Source organism: Callorhinus ursinus, unplaced genomic scaffold (assembly GCF_003265705.2).
Source record: "Callorhinus ursinus isolate GAN/ISIS: 27379988/994484 unplaced genomic scaffold, GSC_fseal_2.0 scaffold22, whole genome shotgun sequence".
In the NCBI taxonomy this organism is placed as follows: Eukaryota; Metazoa; Chordata; class Mammalia; order Carnivora; family Otariidae; genus Callorhinus; species Callorhinus ursinus.
The window spans coordinates 20,667,917-20,680,502 of NW_027397084.1; positions in this window are offsets into that span (position 1 = coordinate 20,667,917).

Sequence of the window (12,586 nt, forward strand, 5' to 3'; positions counted from 1 at the left end):
AAAGCAGAATATTAAATGTACATAGAAATACAAAGGACCACAGATAACATATTACTGAAGAAGAGGAACACAGAGAGGTACCTGACCTATGAATTTTCTAGATCTATTTCAAAGCAATTATAAGCAATGCATAAAGTTGATATGGGAATAGGAAAATAGACCAAGATATTATAATAGGGAGTATGGAAAAAAAAGCAAAACCTAAAGTGGGTTCACATTATTCATAGTGATGTTCTAATAAAGAATCTGGAAACACTCAGCAAATGCTAAACCATTGCTCCTAGGGGAATTAGAAGACTAGGTTCCTGAAGGCCTCTGATCACATTTCATCAATCCATCACACAACACATAACCTTGTTTTAGGTGTGTTTCTGCTTAATGACACCTCATTTAATATACACTGTTGACTTATTAACATTTAACTCATGGCCAGAACCACCAGAACTCATTGCTGAACAGAGCTGATCTAGCACATGTGCTAGGTCAGCTCTGTTCTATCTTTATGTATATATATATACATAAAGATAGAACATATCAGCTGTATATCATATCAGCTATATATATACATACACACATACATAAAGAACATATCAGCTATATATCATATCAGCTACATATATCAGCTCTGTTTTATCTGAGATAAAAGATATATATATATTTATTTATATATAGATCAGCTCTCTTTTATCTGTATATATAGATCAGCTCTGTTCTGTGTGTATATATATACATATATATATATATATATATATATGTGCCTTTTTCCATAAGGCACATCCCAGACTTCTTACACTTTATAATATTGGACAGCACTTCAGCCCTATGCTTGAGGCTATGTTAAACAGCAAAATTACCATGAACCCCCACCCAAATTCAAAATAGACCTCTCTAAAAAGTTTAAAAGAACTCAAATTTATAGTATGAAACTTGAAGTGAAAAGGCAAAGTGTCAGCTGACTCAACTTCACCTGGGAACTTGCATGTAGGGTACCTCAATAGGGTACTTTTTTTGGTCGCTCTGCATATGCCCATGAATGGTCATGAAAGCACCAAGAGTATTGATTTGGGGGTTACAAATAAATTTTTGTGAGTAGGCAAATTTATAAATGCATAATATGCAAATAATGAGAAACAATTGAATATAGACATTGGTATACAACTTGAATTGTCACTGAAACTTATGGGAAAAGCATGGATATATTAGTTAATTAGTGATTTCACTGGTAATCACCAGTTAAAAAATAAATCATATCTCTTCCTCATTTTTTCTAAGATTTTATTTATATATTTTAGAGAGATAGAGAGACAACAATAAGGGGAGGGGCAGAGGGAGAGGGAGAGAACCTCAAGCAGACTCCAAGCTGAGCTTAGAGCCTGACACAGGGCTTGATTCCAGGACCCTGAGATCATGACCTGAGCTGAAACCAAGAGTCGGACAATTAACTGACTGTGTCACCCAGGTGCCCCATATCTTCCTCATTTTTAAAAACCATTTGATGACTATTACAAAATTAGTAAGAATAAAACTTTTTTATTTAAATTAAATTAACCAACTTATAGTACATCATTAGTTTCAGATGTAGTGTTCAATAAGATTAAAACTTTAAATGATTAGAGGAAAATATGAAATTATCTTTATGACCTTGTACTAAGGAAGTATTTCTTTAAAAAGAGAAAATCTCAAACTAAAAAAACAAAACAAAAAATAATAAATTCTACTATGATAAAATGTAAAACATGTTTATCATCAAAATAAATTATTAACAATAAATCATACACTGGGAAAAGCTTTAGGTAATGCATAAAATCCAGAAAATATTAAATTCAAATTACATATAAAGATATAATACCACAAATTCCATTCCTGGGCAAATGTCCTAGAAAAATTATTTTCCCAGCAACCTCAGATGTTGTGGAGGTGCATATGAGAATGTTTATAGCAGCTTGCTTTCAAATAGAAAAATATAACAAGTTAAAAATAACTCTACATGCCTTAAAAAATAAATAAATAAATAAATAAATAAATAAATAAATAAATAAATAAAAATAACTCTACATGCCTTGATAGAAGACTGTATGCATAAACTGTAGTATATTTTGAAGAGATACTTGTCAGAGATGGAATGGAAATACATTTATGTAACAAAATTCACAAACATGACATTAAGTAAGCAAATAAGTTTCAGAGGAACATGTGCATTATAATATCATGTATGAATTTCCAAAGTACTAAAAATTTCATAATGCATTGTTTATAGAAACATGTGTATAAAGGTGTATAAAACCATATTGGAAAGACGGGGAAAATGAGTAAAAAATACAGACTAATAAATACTCCTGGCATGAGGACAGAGTGTTTTTTGATTGGAGTAGTAGACCCAGGAGCTCCAGTGGGACTCCTATCTTATTTTCAATTTGTACCATATAAATATATTCTCCTGTACTTCTTCATTATCTGTTAATTATGTTTTTGTATATAAAATATGTTATAGAAAAATAGGAATTTAATAAAAGTGAGATAAGTTGGTATTCAGTAATCACTTTTCTGAAGTAATAATATATGAAATGAGTATTTAGGGAAGAAAGAAATTTTCAAGCCCCAATAAAGGATCAAAAATTAGAATTTTAGAAGATAATTCTTGAAACTACCAAGAGACAGGACACTAGTGATATACCAATAAGTGCATTTCAGTCCAGAGGTTTATCTTGCAATGAGATCCATGTATCTGTTTTGATGTTACTTAATGGTCTTTTCAAATGTCTAAGTTCCATTTTTTAATTTTAAGTTACCAATAATATTTATAAATTAATTTGATTTCCTAAAAAGAATTTTTAGAAGTGATGATAATGTATTTTTCAAGCAGGTTAAATATTTAGATCTATTTAACAGATTTAATGGAGGGGCATTTGAGTTTATCAGAAAATCTCTTGTGGATTTAGTTAGCAAGATATTTTAGCAAATATGAATAAAACAAGTGGGATGAGTAAAAGCCATGCTCTTCACACTTAGCAGGGCTTTCCCTGCAATTTAGTTTCTCTCCCATTTGGTTCTTTTAATCTCCTCCTTTTTCATTTCAATCACTCTTGCTATGTTGGATCTCTTCCTACAGACCTAATTCTCTTGCTTTGCCTCTTCCTTCTACCTCTGTCTCTTTCTCACTCTATCATTTTCTCTCTTAAATCTTGCTCACAGTCTCCTTTCCAAATATTATTTCATTCACAGAAAACTTCCCCAGCGACTGTCAATTTAATAGAATTTCAATGTGAATAGACTTTAGTTGAAATTATCTTCTGGCACTGGTTAAGTTATAATCATTTGTGGACTCATTTCCCTTATATATCAAAAACCTTGAAAGCAAGAACTGCTCCTTCCCATTTTCTATTTCTTGTAATTCAGAGGTTGTACAAGTTAGTAAACAAAATTTATTATTTAGGGTGAATCCTGATCTAGGTCCCAGATTCCCAGTTCTCATCAAGATAGTATGCTTTAAAAATATTCTTTCAGATGGTTACTAAATAAAGTTCAATCCTTAATAATTTTTATCCAATAACTACTTTCCTAATATTTATATTTTCCTAATATAAATATTTTGTTTTGTTATATAGATTAAATCTGAATATATATATATATATATATATATATATATATATAAAGAAAACATGTACGTATGAGCTAAGATATACCTAAGAGCAAACTTTAGTTTAATTGACCTTTGACTCAGATCGAACCTGCTGATTATTTTTATTTGAACTGTCCTGCCACTTGGCATTCTTCAGGGAGGTCACAACCACTCATAAGGAATAAGGCCCAAATTCAAAAGTTATGTAGTAGTAATATTTCTGGAGGGCCAAAAAAGATGACATTCCCATTTTCAGAGACATTATTTATTGTTTCAGTATGAGGTTTAACATTTATTTGTAATGCAACCAAAAATAGGCTTCTTATAGGTAGAAACGTTTTATCTGTTGGTACAGGAGATGAGTACAGTAGAGAAGACAATGCTATGTATTTTAAAATGCCATTAATTGTGATAGATTAAAAATTTTCCTGCAGAGATTTGATAGGCACAAATCTCAAAGCATATTGATTTTTAACCATACAGCAATTTGAAGAGATACCTTTTTTTAAATCTCAAGTGACAAATAGTTTAATCCTATGACAAAGAGTAATATAAATAAACAATAGTTGTATTAATTATGATTCCAATACTTTATGATGTTTAACATGCCTTTTAGTGAAATAAAATGAAGCAACAAATCTATCTTTTTAGCTCTAGTAGATTTTATTTGAAAAATAAATAAGAAATATATGGCTGTCTATTTTCTTTCTATGAAAACAAAAAATAAGTCTTAATAGCATTATCTGTTTTTCCTTTAAAACATATTTTATTAATGCAAGTTGAATTTGTCCCAAATAGATAAATAAAATCTTAAAAAAAGGAAGAGCTTTTAAAAAATAAAATCTTCTTTAATGCAGAAATACATTGCATTTTCTTTCTGCATTTTTACTTTTCTATGGTTATCTTTTTAATTTTATTTTATTATGTTATGTTAGTCACCATATCATATATCATTAGTTTTTTGATGTGGTGATCCACGATTCATTGTTTTCATATAACACCCAATGCTCCATTCAATACGTGCCCTCCTTGATACCCATCCCCGGGCTAACCCATCCCCCTCCCCTCTAGAACCCTCAGTTTGTTTCTCAGAGTCCACAATCTCTCATGGTTCATCTTTCCCTCTGATTTCACCCTTTCATTTTTCCCTTCCTTCTCCTAATGTCCTCCATGCTGTTCCTTATGTTCCACAAATAAGTGAAACCATATGATAATTGACTTTCTCTGCTTGACTTATTTCACGTAGCATAATCTCCTCCAGGCCCATCCATGTTGATGTAAAATTGGGTATCCATCCTTTCTGATGACTGAGTAATATTCCATTGTATATATGGACCACATCTTTATCCATTCATCTGTTGAAGGGCATCTCTGCTCTTTCCACAGTTTGGCTATTGTGGACATTGCTGCTATGAACACTGGGGTGCATATGGCCCTTCTTTTCACTACATCTGTGTCTTTGGGGTAAATACCCAGGAGTACAATTCCTGGGTCATAGGGTAGCTCTATCTTTAATTTTGTGAGGAACTTCCACACTGTTTTCCAAAGTGGCTGTACCAACTTGCATTCCCACCAACAGTGTAAAAGCGTTCCCCTTTCTTCACAACCTCTCCAAAAATTGCCTTCTGAATTTTTGCCATTCTAACTGGTATAAGGTGGTATCTCAGTGTAGTTTTAATTTGAATTTCCCTGATGACTAATGATGATGAACATTTTTTCATGTGTCTGTTAGCCATTTGTATGTTTTCTTCAGAGAAGTGTCTCTTCATGTCTTCTGCCCATTTTTTGATTTGATTATTTGTTTTTTGGGTGTTGAGTTTGAGAAGTACTTTATAGTTCTTGGATACCAACCCTTTATCTGTAGTGTCATTTCCATATATCTTCTCCCATTCTGTGGGTTACCTCTTGGTTTTGTTGACTGTTTCATTTGCTGTGCAGAAGATTTTTATCTTGATGAAATCCCAAAAGTTCATTTTTGCTTTTGTTTCACCAGCCTTTGGAGATGTATCTTGAAAGAAGTTTCTGTGGCCTATGTCAAAGAGGTTATTGCCAATGTTCTCCTCTAGGATTTGGTGGATTTCCGTCTCACATTGAGGTCTTTCATCCATTTTGAGTTTATCTTTGTGTATGGTGTTAGAGAATGGTCGAATATCATTCTTCTGAATGTGGCTGTCCAATTTTCCTAGCACCATTTATTGAAGAGACTGTCTTTTTCCCACTGCATATTTTTTCCTGCTTTGTCAAAGATTATTTGACCATAGAGTTGAGGGTCCATATTTGGGTGCTCTATTCTGTTCCATTGGTCTATATGTCTGTTTTTGTGCCAGTACCATGCTGTCTTGGTGACCACGGTTTTGTAATATAGCTTGAAATTGGGCAACGTGATGCCCCCGGCTTTGTTTTTCTTTTTCAACATTTCCTTGGCAGTTCGGGGTCTTCTCTGATTCCATACAAATTTTAGGATTGTTTATTCTAGCACTTTGAAAAATGCCATTGCAATTTTGATCGGGATGGCATTGAAGGTATAGATTGCTCTGGGTAGCATAGACATTTTAACAATGTTTATTCTTCTGATCCACGAGCATGGAATGTTTTTTCAATCTTTTTCTGTCTTCTTCAATTTCTTTCATGAGTGTTCTGTAGTTCTTGAGTATAGATCCTTTACCTCTTTGGTTAGGTTTATTCCAAGGTATCTTATGGTTTTTGGTTGCTATTGTAAATGGAAACATTTCTCTAATTTCTCTTTCTACAGTTGCATTGTTAGTGTATAAGAAAGCAACTGATTTCTGTGCATTGATTTTTTTATCCTGCCACATTACTGAATTGATGTATGAGTTCTAGTAATTTGGGGTTGGAGTCTTTTGGGTTTTCCACATAAAGTATCATGTCATCTGCGAAAAGAGAGAGTTTGACTTCTTTGCCAATCTGAATACTTTTTATTTATTTTTGTTCTCTGATTGCTGTTGCTAGGACTTCTAGTACTATGTTGAACAATAGTGGCGAGAGTGGGCATCCTTAACGTGTTCCTGATCTTAAGGGAAAGGCTCTCAGCTTTTCCCCACTGAGGATCATTTTTGCTGTGGTTTTTTCAAAGATCGATTTTATGAACTTGAGGAATGTTCCCTCTATCCCTATACTCTGAAGAGTTTTAATCAGTAAAGGATGCTGTCTTGTGTCAATTGCTTTTCCTGCATCAATTGAGAGGACCGTATGGTTCTTCTCTCTCCTCTTATTAATGTGTTCTTTTCTTAAAATATTTTATTTATTTATTTGACAGAGAGAGACACAGCGAGAGAGGGAACACAAGCAGGGGGAGTGGGAGAGGGAGAAGCACGCTTCCCGCAGAGCAGGGAGCCCAGTGCAGGGCTCGATCCCAGGACCCTGGGATCATGACCTGAGCTGAAGACATATGCTTAACGACTGAGCCACCCAGGCGCCCCTCTCCTCCTATTAATGTGTTCTACCACATTGATTGATTTGTGAATATTGAACCATCCCTGCATCTCGGGGATAAATCCCACTTGGTCATGGTGGATGATCCTTTTAATGTACTGTTGGATCCTATTAGCTAGGATTTTGTTGAGGATTTTGGAATCCATATTCATCAAGGATATCGGTCTGAAATTCTTTTTGATGGTGTCTTTGCCTGATTTGGGGATTAAGGTAATGTTGGCCTCATAGAATGAGTCTGGAAGCTTTCCTTCTGTCTCTGTTTTTTGAAACAGCTTCAGGAGAATAGGTATTATTTCTTCTTTGAATTTTTGGTAGAATTCCCCAGGGAATCCATCAGGCCCTAGACTCCTGTTTTTTGGGAGGTTTTTGTTCAGTGCTTCAATCTTGTTACTGGTTATTGGCCTATTCAGGTTGTCAATTTCTTCCTGTTTCAGTCTTGGTAGTTTATAGGTTTCCGGGAAGGCCTCCATTTCATCCAGATTGCTCAGTTTATTGACATATAGTTGTTGATAATAATTTCTAATAATCGTTTCTATTTCCTTGGTGTTAGTCATGATCTCTCCCCTTTCATTCATAATTTTATTAATTTGGGTCCTTCCCCCTTCTTTTGGATAGGTCTGGCCAGTGGTTTATCGATCTTATTAATTCTTTTCAAAGAACCAGCTTCTAGTTTCATTGATCTGATCTACTGTGTTTCTGGTTTCTAATTCATTAATCTCTGCTATAATCTTAATTATTTCTCTTCTAATGCATGGCTTAGGCATTATTTGTTGCTTTTTCTCTAGTTCTTTAACGTGTAGAGTTAATTGGTGAATTCAGGATATTTCTATTTTTTTTGAGTGAGGCTTGGATGGTTATGTATTTCCCCCTCAGGACTGCCTTTACAGTATCCCATAGGTTTTGGACCAATGTGTTTTCGTTCTCATTGGTTTCCCTGAGTTATTTAAGTTCTTCTTTGATTTCCTGGTTGACCCAAACATTCTTGAGCAGAGTGGGCTTTAACTTCCAAGTGTTTGAATTTCTGCTAAGCTTTTTCTTGTGATTGAGTTCCAGTTTTAAAGCATTGTGGTCTGAGAATATGCAGGGAATAATCTCAGTATTTTGGTATCGTTTGAGACCTGATTTGTGACCCAGTATGTGGTCTATTCTGAAGAAAGTTCCATGTGCGCTTGAAAATGAGTATTCTGCTGTTTTAGGGTGGAATGTTCTGTATATATCTATGAGGTCCATCTGGTCCAGTGTGTCATTCAAAGCTGTCATTCCGGGCTGTTGGCCTGTTTTCCTTGATCTTGGGGGGGTCCTCTCTGCCTCTAGGACACGAATGTTTGTTTCATTCCCCAGGTTAGGGAAGTTCTCAGCTACAATTTGCTCAAATATATCTTCTAGTCCTCTGTCACTCCACCCGCTCTGGGATTCCAATAATTCTGACATTGGAATGCTTCATGGTGTCACTTATTTCTCTAATTCTATTTTCATGGATTCTGAGTTGTTTTTCCCTGGCCTCCTCTTTTCCCTTTTTATCTATTAAATGGTCTTCCAGATCACTAATTTGTTCTTCTGCCTCACTAACCCTAGCTGTTAGATTATCTAGATTAGATTGGATCTCATTGATAGCATTTTTAAGTTCTGCAAATTCAGCTTTCGTTTTTGGCCTTAGAGACTCTATTTTGCCATTAATTGATTTCTCCATTCTAGCTATTGTCTTCACAGTTGCTAGCCTGAATTCCATCTCTGACATCTTGGTTATATCTGAATCCATTTGTAAATCTGTGGCATAAATGATAATCTCTGAGCCTTTCCTATTTTGGGGGCTCCTCCTCCTAGTCATTCTGTTGATGGGTGTTTGAGGGAATGTATAGAGTCCAAATTATTGACCACAACCAAAGCAAGATGCACCTTTTTTCTAGGGACCTTACGGTTGTTGGCCTCTTGTTTTCCCAGCCTGTCTTCAGGGGGAGGGTCCTGCCGAGCTGTTACTCAGGCAACACTGTTTGGGCAGAGTTGCCCTGCCCCCTTTGGCGGGGGATGGGTATGGTGGATACCGTTTTTGGGGGGCTTTTGTTCTCTGGTGGCTTTCCCTGGTGTCTTTCTGCATCTCTTCTGAGAGTCAGAGCAGAAAAGACCGTTTCCAACCCTCTGCCTCAGAGCAGAGAGATCGCAGTCTGTTCTTCAGTGAGCTCTCCATGCCACATTCTCTCCGTTTCTGTCTGTGCTGCTATAAACTGCAGGGTCCTGGGTTGTGCGTCCCTCAGCAGGGATCCCAGTCCTCGTCTCTGGGTCAGGGCATGGGGGCATGTCTCTGCCCTTTGTGCTTCTAAAACTGCCAGCTGCCCCCAGTTCACACGCAGGGCCCCGCCACTGCAGTTTCTGTCCAGGGGTTGCCCTAGGGTCCTTTCCCTGCCACTACTGTCCTGTGAGTCTGTGCCCCATCCCCAGTGCGGGAGGCTATCACTCACTGCCAGTGTCTGATCCCCATGGCCAGGCTCCCTCCCGCTTCAGTTTATCCTCTGATATCTGCCCACAGAATCACAGCTCCCTACTTCGTACCTTGAAACCAACTGCCCCTGATATTCTGTTTGTAGAGATCCAGATCTATTTTCTTACATCTAGGCTGATTTCATGGGTGTTCAGGGTGGTCTGGTAGATATCCAGCTCATTTCCCGGGACCGGTTGGAATAGGGTCCCCTACTCCTCTGCCATCTTTTCCTTCTCAGTCTTATTAGCATTATTAACTAAGTCAAGTTAGCTAATCTCTCTACACTTCAGTTCCCTAGGTATGCTTACTGAAATAGTGGTTTTGTTTCTAAGATTGTAATATTGAACTAGCACCCAGAAGCTGCCTCTTTATACAAGAATAGTCAGTATAAGTTACAATATTAACTGCCAAAGTGCTAGGTCTGCCTTATTTTCAGAGGAACTTGATATTATTCAGAATTTTGAATATAGCATTAGTGTTTACATTCCTTAAACACACACTTGCAGCTTCAGAGATCAGTGTCCTCCAAAAGAACTTCGAGAGTTGCTTATTTTGTGCATTTACCACAAACTAGGGTTATACTCTCAGCTTGACAGACCTTGTTTTTAGCTATATTAGTACTACAGGGATCCCGTATTAACTATGCCAATAAATTGAGAAATAATGGAAACCACCATTCATTACGGAGATGTTATTGTGGGCCAGCCATTGTGCTAAGAACATGTGACTTTCATTTTAAAAAGTATTCCTAGAATGTAGATACCATTATTATCATCATTTAAGGATGAACAAGTATAGAATGGCAATAGAATTCATGAGATATGTATCTGAGATTCAAAACTAAGGTTTATCACGCCAAAATGTATGTGTTTAAAAATATCAATATATTGCTTTCTGAACTTGGTAATGAAGTGAAATTAACCAAATTCTTCAGGAATCACACATAGACCTAAACATGGTTTTACTATGGAAGTTGGAAGCTATCTATGTCTGGAGAAAATAATATTTACATTCTCTATTCAAGGTGCTTGAGTGGCATAGTGTTCTTCAACTCTTTGTTGATTAATAGTCTTCAAGAATAAATAGTTGATACATCCTCAAGTTTCTCTAGATAACTGTTTTGTTAGCTTCAGGAATTTAGGAAATGAATCTTATAAACAGAGCTTTAAACATATTACCAAATGATTTTTTTTCACAATATTCTTTGTACTGCCACTGAGTTATCTTTTAAAAAACATGCTCTTAAACCATGTAAACAATGTCCATAGGTTACACTACAGTTCACTCTTGGTGTTGTACATTCTAGGGGTTGAGCAAATGTCTAATGCCATGTATCCATCATTATGGTATCATACAGAGTACTTTCACTGTCTTCAAAATCCTGTGTGCTCCACCTTTTAATTCTTCTTCACCTCAACCCCTGGTAACCATTGGTCTTTTCACTCTCTCCATATTTTGCCTTTTCCAAAATAACATATAGTTGGAATCATACAGTATGTACCCTTTTCAGAATGGCTTATTTCACTTAGTGATAGTTATCTAAGATTCTTCCATGTATTTTCATAGCTTGATAAGTCATATATTTTAGTGTTGAATAAGATTCCATTATCTTGATATACTACAGTTTATTTTTTCCTTCACCCATTGAAGGACATTTTGGTACCTCTAAGTTTTGGCAATTATGAATAAAGGTTCTATAAACAGGCTTGTGCATGTTTTGTGTAGACATAAGTTTTCACCTCCTTTGGTTAAATACCAAGGAGTGTGACTGCTGGATCATATGGTAAGAGTCTGTTTAGTTTTGTAAGAAACCACCGCCCTGTCTTCCGAAATGGCTGTACCATTTTTCATTCCCACCAGCAATGGATGAGAATTCCCATTGCTCCACATTACCATTTGATAATGTCAGCATTCGGGATTTTGACTATTATAATAAGGTGTGTAGTGATATTTCATTGTTATTTTAAGTTGGTTTCCCTAATGACATATGATGTGTAGCATACTTTTGTATATTTACTTGTCATCTATGTATCTTGTTTAGTGAAGTTTCTGTAAAGATGTTTGTCCCATTTTTTTAATTGGGTTGTTTCCTTTTTTGTTGTTGTTTTTCCATTAAAACAAAAGCTCATTTTCTTGTGCCAGAATGTATATAAAAGGCCAGAGATTAAAGCTTCACAGTTTTCCTATGTTCCAACCTTTTTGTCCCTACAGTATATAAATAACCTACTCCTAAGTTTATTCCTCACATGACAATAGCTAGTTTTATTTCACGAATAATGGTGTCCAAATGAGTTAATTTGCTCTCAACACTGTGCCTTAGTCAAAGTAGGTCAATTGCAGGCTTCATGCAGACTTTAGAAACTGGACACGTGACTTGAGAACACGCAGGAGAGGGTGAGCGGGAGCTCTGAGCTTCTGATGTTTAGCAGACGTCCAGCCTGGCCCGGAAAGTAGTTTCCAGTCTCTGCAGCTATAGGATGAGGGTGAAGCTCCTTGCCAGGGTTTTCTTATTGTTTCATTTAAGAGTTTTTTGTACATATTGGAAAACAGTACTCTGTCACCTTTATCAGACTTGTCTTTTGCAAATATTATTTTTTTCAAGTGTTTAGCTTGTCTTTCACAGAGCAGGAGTTTTTAATTTTAATTAAGCCCAGCTTATCGATTATTTATTTCATGGATCATACCTTTGGTGTTGTATCAAAAAGTCATTGCCCTGCTGAAGATTGTCTAAGCTTTCTTTGTATTGTCTTTTAGGAGTTTATAGTTTTGTGTTTTAATTAGGTGATCTATTTTGAGTTAATTATTGCAGAGGGTGTAAAGTCTGTGTAGAGCACATTTTATTTATGTATGTATTTATGTATGTCTTTATGTATTTATTTATTTTGGATGTAGTGTTCCATGATTCATTGTTTGCATATAACACCCGGTGCCCCATTCAATACATGCCCTTTTTAATACCCATCACCAGACTAACCTATTCCCCCACCCTCCTCCCCTCTAGAACCCTCAGTTTGTTTCTCAGAGTCCACTGTCTCTCA